At 40.8% G+C, this 13,434-nt stretch overlaps 1 long non-coding RNA gene across 1 annotated transcript in view; it reads right to left on the bottom strand.

Annotated features, from left to right (window-relative positions):
- Positions 1-4,859: 4,859 nt before the first annotated feature.
- LOC138481638 (uncharacterized) overlaps positions 4,860-13,434 on the bottom strand; it is a 92,731-nt gene continuing 84,156 nt past the window's right edge. Inside the window, exons 2-3 of the long non-coding RNA XR_011274304.1 lie at positions 7,498-7,695; positions 4,860-4,972 (exon numbers count right to left, since the gene is read on the bottom strand). This is a non-coding gene — a long non-coding RNA (uncharacterized lncRNA). The remainder of the gene's footprint in view (positions 4,973-7,497; positions 7,696-13,434) is intronic.

The raw sequence follows: 13,434 nt of genomic DNA, 5'->3' as shown, positions 1-13,434 counted from the left end.
GATTCAACCAAGGGGGACTAGTCAGACAGGCTCCTCCTGTATGTTGGACTTGTGGGAAGACAGGACACATTGGCAAGGGAATGTACAGAATGACCAATTTTCAAGAGGGGCAACAGCTTATCCTCCACCCTATAGCACACAAGCTAGTGAAGGGTTTGTCCAAGATCAGACCGTGTATCAGACACAAACGCAGCAAATGCAAAAGACACAGCAACTAGAGCAAGTGCAAATAAATCCACTTCAAGGACAGTCGAACCACGCCCCCATGCAGACACAGCAGTATGTAAACACGAGGCAATTACTGTCACCCAGAATAGGAGGTGCCAGGGAAGTAGTGGCAGGGCGTCCTTTTACAGATACAGAGGTATGCAAATACTCACAATTGGACAGCTCACAGGGAGACTTGATGTGTTCAGTACTATCAGTGGCACAGACCCCAAGAGGAACCAAGGGTTGATGTGACAATAGAAGGAACAACTTTTTGTTATTTAGTAGACACTGGGGCTACTTATTCATGTATACGAGAGGGAAATTATCCAATGTCGGGAATTGCCTTGAATGCTCAAGGGTTCTCTGGAGCTACGAGTTAAAATCCTTTTACTGACGAATTACCAGTCTCTATAGGAGAGTGTGACATGTCTGTTTCATTATTGTATTCACAACAGATGCTGGTTAACATTTTGGGAAGAGATTTGATGACAAAATTTAACATGACGATTTCTTTTACTGTTGAAGGGATAGTGTGTTGCATTCCTAGAATACACTACATGAATGTGGGTGAATTTAAAGTGGCTCTGTGAGGTGTGACAATAGAGCCAGATGTTTTTCTTTATAGGGTGAGCATTCTATTGACATGGCTACCTGGCTTAGTGGGAAAGACTATGAGGATACCTGACAAAATCTTGTTAAGACCACAGATACCTATGGGCAAAGAGGGGGACAGACTGTCTCTCTAGAATTAGAAGCAGCCATAGTACAAAGGGGAATGGTGATGCTTGAAGGAACAGAAGACGAGGGTAGACATTGGAGAACAGTAATAGCTCTTGAAGAAGGATGCAGGTTCACTGACATTACGGATGATGATATGTTTAGAGATGACCCAACAGACGATGAAGTAGTGTTCTTTATGAGCATCACATACTAGATAAGAATAGAGAAGAGCGAAATCCTACAACGAATGGCAATAATGCGGCAGTGTCCAGCATTTTTTTGACAAGGACTTGTAGAAGGTGCCCAGCGTCTTATGGACAACAGGCTGTTATGACGTAGAACTATTGAAGGGAATAGGCGAGTTCAAAATAAAGCTGAAGCCAGGGGTGAGCAAAACAGTACCCCATTTCTCGAGATGCCGATGAAGGTATATTCAAAAATATTTTAGCACAGATTAAGCAAGTTATTCTGGTTCAATCAGAACCATTGTGCAATACTGCAGTGTATCTTGTGAAAAAATCAAAAGGAGGGTTGTGGCGATTTATACAAGATATGAGACCGATTAACCAGATTGTTGAGGCAGAGTTTCCTTTTGTTCTTAAACCAACAACGATACTATGTAGTATCCCAGTGGAAGCACAATATTTTATGGTGAATAATTTGATAAATGCACTTTTCTTCAATCCCGTCGCACAAGGACTCACAAGATTTGACCTAATTTACATTCCACTAGACTCGTCTGAAAACTACTAGGCTGTCCCAAGGGTACTGTGAGTCTCCATCAATCTTTAACAGGGTCCTACAAATGGATTTAGGAAACATTGATGTGAAAAATGTTGTGATACAGTACGTAGTTGACATTTTAAGATCTAGCACTACAGAAGATGAGTGCAGGCAGGACTCGATTCAGTTGATGACTATTCTAGCAGACAAGGGATACAAAGTAGACAAAGAGTAGTTACAGTATTGTCAAGAAGAATTGTTATATAAAGGGCAGTTGATTTCACATGAGGGAAAAAGGTGATACCCGAAAGGGCTGAGGCGATTATGAAAACCACAAAACCAGACATGGTGAAACAAATGCAACAATTTTTTGGGCTATGCAAGTATGTTAAAGCCTGGGTGTGTGTTTACAGTTTGTTCACAAGATCCCTTTTGCAGGCTTTAAAGAAAGCACAGGTGAATGATGTTACCAAAGAATGGACTGTGGAAATGGAGGAAGGATTTGAGGAGTTGAAAAAAGCAATTTGCACAGCTCCTGTTTTGGAAATCCCCAATTATGCTGAGGAGTTGTTTTTGTTATTCTCTCACACAAACAGGACAGTCATAACAGCAGTTCTTACACATAGGACTACATTAGGTTAGGGAAAAAATCTCTAGCGTATTACTGTGGGATTTTGGATCCAGTTATGAAAGGACACTTTCCTTGTGAACAGTCATTGGCAGCTGCATTTGAGAAATCTACAAGTATTGTAATGGGCTGTTCTATGACGCTTTTTGTGCAACATGCTGTTTTTGCCATTTTAGAGAAAGCCAAAGGTACATTCACAACCCAGAGAGCTTCTGCTTATGAAGTAATGATTTCGATTCCAACCATCAAAATTGTCAGATGTAAATTAATGAAACCGGCCACATTTGTAGCAGAGCCAGTGGCAGAGAGTGGTCATGTGCATCATTGTGTGAATTATGTTGAAATCTATGATGATATATTGCACAGAAAAGAAAATGCTTTGTCAGGAAGGGAAATTCTCATTATTGAAGTTTCTCTCAATTGAGTGGAGAAAGGCATTCTGGCGCAGTTGTAGTGAGGCATAAATCGAATGGGGAATTTGAGGTTGTAGTGAGCATAAGGTTACCATCTCACTTTTCAGCACAAGCAGCAGAAATAGTGGCGCTCATTGTCGCGCTCAAGAAACACAAAGGGCAGGAAGTGATGATGTATAGTGACTCCGCCTATGTGACGTCAACCGTACATGCATGGCTATCATGTTGGAAAAGGAGGGGCTAACTCTGAGAGGAAGGCACTCCATTGGTTGAATCCTCCTTGCGCATTCAGATTCTCATTCTGTGCATTTTGAAACCCAACTTGATTGTTTTGGAATCCACCCCTTCCTCTACAGCTCATGCCTCTGCCTCGTGGCATGAACTTATTCCCTCCTTGGTTCATCAGGCGCTAACTATTCGCCTGTGATATACCCACTGTGTGTCGTATTCCCAACCCTTATCTGCTTGTCAAATAGGACAGGCTTATTAAGGCACTGCAGCTCCCAACAGCCATAGTGACAGTTAAATTTGCATTGCATACTAAGTGAACAGACTGTATCTCTTGCGGGAACAAAGCCGCAGACGAAGATGCCAAAAGGGTTGCATGCTCTTCAGATACATTGAGTTTTGATACTCAAAGTATAAGTAAGGGAGTACCACGACTATGGTAATGCGAGAAGGGTTTAATCATTGACCAAAGACCCAATTAATGGAGATTCAAGGAGGTGCACCACAGGAAAGCATGAACTATGGAAACGAAGGGGGTATTTTTTAAACCCCACAGAAACATTATTGTGACACGATAGCACTGGAAAGCTAGTGTTGCCAGTAGAAATATTAAACATTCACTAGAACAGCTGCATTAACCCACGCATGTGACTAGGGAGGGTCTTACTGCAACAATTGTGAAAGACTGGTTAGTTCCAAATCCATTAGAGCATGTTGCATTCCATGTAGTGAATATCATTGTATATCAGAAGTTTACACCTGGACATAGACTAAGAACAGGTATCTAATAGTGGTGGTGTGTCCCTTCTCCAGGTGGATTGAGGCAGGTTGGTGTACACACCCTGATGCCACTTGTGCAGCAATGTTTTTAGTAGGTGAAGTATTTCCAAGATGGGGTGTGTGTGAAGTGCTTCGATCAGATAATAGGCCACATTTTGTCAATTAAGTATTTGAACAGATAGGACTATTGTTAAGCATTAAACACACATTTTCTTCTGCTTATTACCCGCAAGCGAATGGAATATGTGAGAGACTCAACTGCCTCCTTAAAGAAAGAATTGCAGAGCTCAAGCTAATGTTGAAAAGGGAATGGTTTTATTGCTTGCCCTTAGCTTTATATGCCCTTAGGAATCAGCCTGGGTCGGACCACCACCTCACACCCCACAAACTAGTAACGGAGAGGTGAATGAGAATGCCTCTTACAACCCCATCGATGAGTAGAAGTGATGCCCAGAGTACTGTGCAGTTGCCAGGTGATGAGCTGCACAAGTATTTGACATATATGACCTCTAGCATCTCTCTCATTTCAGATCAACTCAAGCGTCAGGGGGGTCAGTCTCAGAACACAGATGAACACCATTCAGCAACCGGATCTTTTGAATTAGTAACAGCAGCTAGACTATTTGTAGGCAATAATACCATGCTAATCAGAATCTCCACTAGGAAGTGACACAAACCAAGATTTAAAAGTCCAAGGCAGACGAGCTTGGATTAATTTAAACAATGTGAAGTTATACACTTTGGAGACCTCACCACCCCCAGCTGTCAATTCAGAAGCAAGATGTAGAGGAGCAGCCGAATGCCTCTTCAGGAAGCCTCGCCCCCATCCTACCTATATGTTGGAAGGTAGAAGTCCCGCCATTCATAACACCAGTGGTTGTGCCTATTCCGCAGAGAGCCTTTGAGAAAAGTTATCCACTAAGACAACCTTATCTGATGTATCCCTGTAGAGATGACAATCTCTTGTAAGAGGTCCCTGAAAGAATATGAAGATGAAAGAAAGAGAAGTTGGTGACGTCACTGGAAATGAGCATGACACACTGAGAAGACGGTGAGAGTATATAGACCTTATGGAATCTGATTACAAAGTAAAGAATCGAGTAAACCTTCATATGCAGTTCTGTACATGATGTTAGCTAGGGCCATTCACAATACTCACCCCCAGGTAGTGTTCTGACTTTGTGTGGGGTGAGTTGTGGGGTCCGGTCTGGTGTGAAGGTAGCCAGTATTACTTCTGGAAAGTGATTGTCCAATAAACACCTTTTAGCGCCTAGTTTGAAAAATACATCGTCAATACTCCGGTTTGAATGCCGTATTTAAAAGAACATAATCAAGTGCTTGGGTAACGCTAAAATATGGTATTGCAACATGTGATATATTTCCTCTGTGTGCTGGCCATCCATGCTCATAAGAATGTTATACCATATTTCATTAATGGGACATATACATGAACTCGAGGTGGTCCGTGCCGCTATTGTAGTGCATAAAAATGCTCTATAGCTACTTAGTAAAGTCATGCATCGTGCGGGCAGCAGAGGGGCTGTGTTGTTATTCAGGGGGGCCGTAATGTTAATGACTCCAATCAAGCATTCCCACTAAGTCAGTGCCTTGTCTGGGATTGCTCAAGGGAAGCCCTTATTTATATATTTTTATGACAAGTTATAATCTGGATGATAAACCCTTGTATAACGCCCCTCTCTTAGAATCCCCCTGACCCCACTGAACCAAGAAGTAGGTTTGTTTTGCAAATTAAAAAGGTTTATTTGAAAATGTAAACAATAGATATATATATCACACTTTTATAATAAATTAATATTTGGTATCACACTTATGAGTATAATGTCGATCAACAATGGATAATGTTATACTAGCACACTTATTTTATTACTTAGGAGTTGGTACAGAAAGAACAAGGTAGCTGGGAATGCTTTATGGTTTCAAGGAGATGCAAAGATGAAGAAAAGGCAGTACAGAAATAAACTTGATATGATTTCAGCAAAAGATAATATGATTACTTTTTCTCTGACAATTCACTCCCCCCTATGCAATGTAAGGAGATGGAAGTAACACACACAGCATTCAGGAATACAATCACAGTACAATCCGAATTCAGTTCCCCCATAGCAACCTTAGAGAAACAGGGATGATTTTAAACACTGGCAAAGTACTTTAAAGGTGGTATGCAAAGAAGTAAAAAATATGCTAAAAATGATTTTAATTCCCTATAAGAGATTCAGGGTGGTTGATAGCTATTTTAAATTAGTTCAGGATCACTTTAGCAATGCTCTATGAATGATTGTCAGGTTGCAAACGAATTTCAGCAAAGGAAAGCAAGAAGCTGCTATTTTGACAAGTGAAGAAATTTGAGCCAAATCGGAAATCGCAGCACTTTTATCCGAGCCGTCGAGCGCGATTACGGAAAAAGTATAATGAAAAGTCGGTTCTGGGTTCTTTGGAAAGCCTAGAATCTTAGCTTTAAAATCTCGCTTCTAGCACAAACGGTTCAAGAGATACGGACGATTTTATGAAGGTGGTTTTTCAGAAATGAAATAATGATTCAAAATGGCAAATGACACTTTTACAGGTTTAAAATCGGAGAGGGAACACACGATTCCTATGATGCAGTTCTGGACAGGTTCAAATGTTTTGAATCAGATTATTTTAAGCCCAGAGATGGGTTCTGCACAGTTCTAGCTGGGTACTCACACTATAAATTTGAAAGGAATGGCCTCGTCTCGGATCTGGTCAACAAGTTTAGCTGCGGTTCTCTCTGCTCGGCTGGTCAATCAGGCACCAGTTCTGTTCACATCGGTCTGGGTCTGGTCTGCAGTTCTGGATACAGTGGTCGGTCTGGCACTCGGCACTGCACGGATCTCTGGTTCTGCTGGTCTGGATCAAATGGATTCTGGATATAGCACTGCTTTCTGGGTCTGGCACAGGGTTCTAGGCCAGAATCAAACAGCTCCGCCCGGCTGTTTCAATGATTTGCAAATGATTTTGAGGCCTGCTGAGAATACTTTTGCTTGCAGTAGGCCTTCTTGGTTCAAAGTTCTGTAGTGTATCTGGAGTCAGTCTGGATCTATGGAGTTGTAGAGTCTGGATGTGAAGTCGTCCGTCAAAATGCTCTGCAGAAATGGAAAATGAATGTCCCTGTCTGGCTTCCAGTGGCTCTTTTTATGTCTTTTGAAAATGGGTGTGGATGCTAACTTTCTATGCCCAACCCACTCACGATTTGATAGGTCAAGGATTCTCTGTGACCTGATTTGAGAAGGGATAGTGTGTCAGAGTGAGTCAGAGTTTTACAGTCTATTTAAGAAACGCCCCTTTGCTTTTGTTTTAGAAAATCATTTTCATAACTAAACATATTCCCCAAATACACAAGTGGTTGACATTGCATGTACATATCATATATTACTTTGGGTAGGTCTCTGTTCCAACTCTGATGTTTCTAAGAGCCAGGGTTAAAAAATGGCAACTTATTTTCGTTTTTAGTTGGTTTATCAATATTGGATTTTTACCAAAAATTACACAGATGTACACCATCTCTCTACACATATTCCAGTAAATTTTCATTTTTCTAGCGTGAACCCTGTGTCTGCAATCTCCATAATTCATGGGGTTTTGCCTCCGAACATGGTACAGAGTCCTAACACCTCTTAAAATGTGCACAGAAAAATCACAAGAATAATGATATTAATTATATAATTTTGACAAGTCCGTCCTATCAAGTGTGGTTTTCCAAAGCACATGGTTGAATTTCTGGTTTGTCCACTTCCTCCAACTGAAGTTGCTCACCTGCTTCTCATCCTGTGATTTACATGTCTGGTGTGTTCTGTTCGTACCACCCTCTCTTGCGTGTGACCCTGGGTGACTGATCCTGACTGATCCTGCCACCATCCTCTCGATCTCCCTCTGCCTCGTGGTTGTTGAAAAACGTGGGCATTGCCCCGTCGGTTCTGCTCCTGGTCTTCAAACCGCAGGTTTCTTGCTGGTCTGTTTGTGTTGCATGTAAACCACAGGATGAGAAGAAAAGAAAACCACACAGTTATGAGAAAATCTTTAGTGGTAAACCTCTCCAATACAATACTCTCCCCTGATGAACTTGGGGTATTACAAAAAGGACTATCTTTTGGACCAACCATGAAACATGACCCATTCCAGGTCAGAATAGAACTAACGCAACTTATGAGAAAAATGTGTCTAAAACAATTCTTTGCGAATAACATTACCACACCCACACAGGACACCACCGGCCTGCATAACAAATCTACATTATACCCTCCTCCCAATGCAATTACGCCAGAGTCCATTACGTCTGAGAAAGCAATAAAGAAATAGAATCAGAGGATCACACTCCCTTCTACAACTTGAGCAAAATCGAACAGAAGGCACTTAAAGACCTACAGAACAACTCTGAAATTGTAATAAAATCTGCAGACAAGGGAGGCGCCATTGTGGTTATGGGTAAAAATGAATATCATAATCTGGTCAACACCTTGGTTGAGGATAGAAATACCTATAGACAATTAGGTATGGACCCGACAAGTACCCTTAAGAACCTGATTGACCCTATAATTGAGGAAGCAGTCGCATAAGGCCATATCAGCAGAGTTTCTCTGTCCTAAATATCCTAGATGCCCTGCTTTTTATGCCTTACCTAAAATACATAAGGGTACCACACCCCCACCAGGAAGACCAATCGTCTCAGGAATAGGATCCATTTTAGAACCCCTGTCACAATTTGTAGATTTTTTCCTCAAAGATGAGGTTGTATCTATGCAATCTTACACCAAGGACACAACAGCTGTCCTACTTAACCTTGAATCCCTGATTCTACCGAGTGAGGACATCATTATAGTGGCAATGGATATTGAGTCATTGTATTCAAAAATACCACAATGTGAAACACTGAAAGTTGTTGAAAAGACACTAAGAGCGATGCAACCGCTCATTGAAATGCACATAAATCTAATTATGCAATTTGCGGAATTAGCACTAAGCAAAAACTACTTCATGGTTGACCAACGGCATTTTGAACAAATTGAAGGGACAGCAATGGGGGCAACATTCGCACTGTCATTAGCAAAGCTATATGTCGCCGACTTTGAAGAGTGACATATATATGACCAACTGAATCATATGCACAGAACATCTTGAGCTGGCGACGGTATATAGACGATATCCTGATGTTTTTTGCAGGAACTGAAACAACCCTACATGAATTCCTGAACTGGCTGAATGGACTAAATCTATACTTAAAATTCACCACAGAACATAGCAAGAACACTGCAACGTTTCTGGATCTTAAACTGACCAGACAAGGACACAGGGTGGAAACAACAGTTTTCCAGAAAACCACAGGCAGGAACTCATTACTTGACTTTACAAGCTTCCATCAAAGGACTTTATGTGAAAACTTACCGTTTGACCAGTTTCTGTGATTCAGACGGAACTGTACAACAAGGCAGGAATTTGACGCACAGGCAGAGAAATTGAGCCACCAATTAAGAGAGAGGAACTATCCCACAAGGGCAATACGACATGCAAGAAAAAGGGCACGCAATATACCTAGAGAGGTTACACTCGCCAAGCACCCTAAGAAAACCAGGGATGAGAACCAAATAACAGCAGTTTTTAGTCATTCACTCGTGGTTAACAGGATCAAAAAGGAAATCACGAGGCATTGGTATCGCCTCAACATTGTAGAAACTAAGTTAAGTACCCCCCTATTTGCAGTTAAAAGAAGGATGAACATAAGAGACAGCCTTGTACATACGTATAAGGAACTACCCAGGAATGACAACCAACCATGCCTCTGGCAGCACTCAAAAGCCACAGGACATGCACCCTGTGGGATATGCTCAGTATGCCAATTTACAAAACGATCTACATCCATTCATATAGGATGGAACGCACCATGGGAGCAAAGAACCTTTACCAACTGTAACACCACACACGTAGTATATTTGATTCAATGCCCCTGTGCTAAAAAATATGTGGGTATGACCACACAACCAGTAAGAATAAGAATCTGTGAACATAGATCTAACATCAGACGTAAGAGACTTACAGCTCCCCTGGTAGAACATTATATGCTCAAAAAACACTCAGAGAATGATATCAGTTGGACCATCCTTGAGAAAGTAATAGTACCAAAATGTGGGTGGAGGGAACATCAGAGCCATACTACTCAGACGGGAACAACAATGGATTTTTAGACTGGGTAGCCATCAAAACGGACTAAACGAAGAAATATGCTGGCAGACTTTAGCAGTCCTATGAAACCATAGCTCTTTAATAGTCCGGTTGTTAATGAAAGAGAATGTGGAATGCATGTATATCCGCACTGCAGTGCAACAATCGCAATCTCATCTGACTGATCAGAGCATGCACAAATTATCAAGGATAATTTATGTATTGCTACTACAACCCCAATTGATTGACTATATCACATATACTAAAGCAAAATGATAGTATTTAACAAACAAGTGCACATGCTCTGCCTGATTTAATATTGATGTTCAATTTATTTTGAATCTGTATGAAAAAACAAACAAAAACTAATCATAAATAAAATAAAGAAGAATATGCGCGTGCAAACTTGCAGGTACAAGTTACCTGACATGGAAAAACTATTCTGCTGCCTAGGCAGAGATAGTTTAGTAATTAAGATCAGGCATCCAGCACACAGGTGGTGCTGATTCAAGAACAACAACAAACACATCTAAGCTAATACTATAACATCCATAAACACTAAAAAGGGACTAATAGAGTGACGCCGCCACGCAATGTACACCAACCAACATAAACGTTGGACAACCAAGATGGCGAATGAGACGCTGTTTGGAATAGACACTGGTTGCCAAGACGGACACCAAACTCACAGAGGTAAGATCCGAAAGGAATACACCCCATGCGCCCCGCAGACCTCAGGGTCAGATTACATTAAGCCTGGCCCCCGGCATAAGATACGATTAATGAGAACCTTTCGCCTGTTTGTAAACACACACAGACGAGCGCCTCTTAATATTACGGCCCCCTTGAATAACAACACAGCCCCTCTGCCGTCCGCACGAGGCATGACTTTACTAAGCAGCTATAGAGCATTTCTATGCACTACAATAGCGGCACGGACCACCTTGAGTTCATGTATATGTCCCATTAATGATATATGGCATAACATTCTTATGAGCATGGATGGCCAGCAAACAGAGGAAATATATCACATGTTGCAACACCATATTTTAGCGTTACCCAAGCGCTTGATTATGTTCTTTTCAAAACGGCATTCAAACCGGAGTACTGACGTACGTATTTTTCAAACTAGGCACTAAAAGGTGGTTATTGGACAATCACTTTCCAGAATATTACCGGCTATCTTCACACCAGACCGGACCCCATAACTCACCCAACACGAAGTCAAAACACTAACTGGGGGTGAGTATTGTGAATGCCCCTAGCTAACATCATGTACAGAACTGCTTTAGTGCCCAAAGGGTTCATATCTTGAGAAAATAAGAATTCACTTGTTTCCATGTATAGATATAACCCAAATGAGAGGACCTTGGGAGCACAATCAGAACAGTTAACTCAAAGATTAACAGCCGCTCTCAGAGATTGACATATGAAGAGGTAAGCGGTCCTCATTGGACAACAGGAGCTAATGCTTGTAGACACACACAGTATTGATAGTTGTCCTTTTGCATGTACTCCCCTTCTAGGGACAAGAAGATTGAAGAGTATGCAGTCCCAGAATCAGAATTGAGACGCCCTCCACACAGTGAATGAAGGAACACAAGACAACCATTGACAAGAGTGTCTTTTTTACTAAACTGTTTCCCTGTACAATTAAGAGCTATAGGGAAGTCCTGAAGAAAGTGGAGAGCGGGTCCATATCCGCTGAAACCGGTAGAGAAGAAGTGGTTTGGTCTGACGAACCAACCCCCAGAACCCATATAGAGCACAAATGGGTCTGTAACACTATCAAGTCATTTTATTTTCCAATGAAAGAAGAATAAGACATTGAGAGGTCTATGGAAGAACTACTCTCCATATGACTTTAACTTTTAAAATAGTGGGATAAGCCACACCAAATGGAAACAATGACATTCAAAATATTTACATTGATTTCAATTATCAGTGTGCACCTCTTTTTTAGTATATTAGTAAAGTAGTCAGAGAAGATAGGGCGAGCTCTCTTCTATTCCCTAACCTTTGTAGGTGATACACCAGCGCACTACTAGGGCAAAAACACACACTCAAGGGATAGAAAGAGCTTTTTGTTGGGACAGTGAGTTATTTATAGGGAACTAAGCTTGAGGAATAATTTGAATAGTGACATAAACAGTGCCATACATGTTTTGTTATGCTGGGCTTGTTAAACTGCAAACATGAAAATATATATGGCGTTGAAGCGTTCAGGCAATCTTATGCCGGAAACCCCATAATATCCCCTAAAGTACGATGAAGTTGTCCCTCAGAACCGACAGGACGGGGTAGATGACAGTGCATATCACTCTACTCTTACAGCTTGCAGGGTTTATCACCTCACGCTGTTTGCACATTTTACAATTAGACTGCAGTAGAGAATGTGTTTTTTTTTTACTATCATCACAATGCTGCCCTACATTTCTGAAGGTGCCATTATATGCGCAATGCTATACCTTGTCCAGTCTTGTTGTGGCCCTTTTAGCGGCTATATTATCTGAAACCAGATTTTTTAAATGCATCACTTCTTCTAAAAAGTCTTTGCAAAAAATATGTAAACTCTGAATGCGGCAAAAGAACCTAGAAACACAAACCACAGTAAGTCTTGATGGAACTGGTTATTTAGCTTCTTTCTTTCTTGTTTCACTTTCACTAATTGCATTAATTGACTCCAAAAGTTATATTTAATTTGTTTATAACCTATACTGTAATGAGGAAAAGTATTCTCAACCTGTGTGGGGAAATGGATACATTTTTTCTTCTGGGGCAACATGTCTGTAATGAGTTATTCTGCTAAATGAACCATGTTTTGCATATTAGGACCTTGAGGATAAATGCAACATGTTTCATTCAGTTTGTTGAATGTCCTTAGTGGCAATGTCAAAATGAAAACCATTAGCCCTTACCTACCCTCCATCATATGCACCCCTCTGCAAGACTTGACTGCTTAATGATTGCTTAGTTAAACTGTTTACTGAAAAGCCCCAGAATGAATTTTTCACATATCACATCATTCTTTGACCAATGACCTAGACCGGGGACGATTTGAAGAGCATGCCCTTTAAAGAGATGCAAGTGCCACCCAAAAAATAGTTTATAGAATATTACAATTTGCAAAGGAGTCCCTGCACAATATACATCCATGAATCAGCAGACAGGTGCATTTAAATTAGATTATTATTCTTAATATTATTTTTGAATAGAGTGAGTATATTGTATACCTGCTTCAGGAATGATGGATGCCAGCTCCAAACAGCCAAATCCAGGATGTAAATATATTTTCTCCATTTTCTATTATTCATTTCTCCCCATTTCTAATTCACTTCCCTTTTATTTCGAAAAAGTGGCGTTGGCTCTTTCATCTTTTCTCACTAATTCACTTCCCTTTTCTACATCTACAGTTTCCTTTCTCTGCTTACTATTTTTTATCTTTCCATTTCTGTTCCCCTTTTCTTTTATAGTCTGCTCTTCTTTTCATTTGAATTTTATTTTCAAACCAATTCACCCATGTTTTCATCTTGTTAC

This window comes from Ambystoma mexicanum, chromosome 5p, assembly GCF_040938575.1.
Source record: "Ambystoma mexicanum isolate Mex_15411 chromosome 5p, UKY_AmexF1_1, whole genome shotgun sequence".
Taxonomy (NCBI): Eukaryota; Metazoa; Chordata; class Amphibia; order Caudata; family Ambystomatidae; genus Ambystoma; species Ambystoma mexicanum.
The sequence above is the reverse complement of the archived record's forward strand: the minus strand, read 5'-3'. Positions and strand labels throughout refer to the sequence as shown.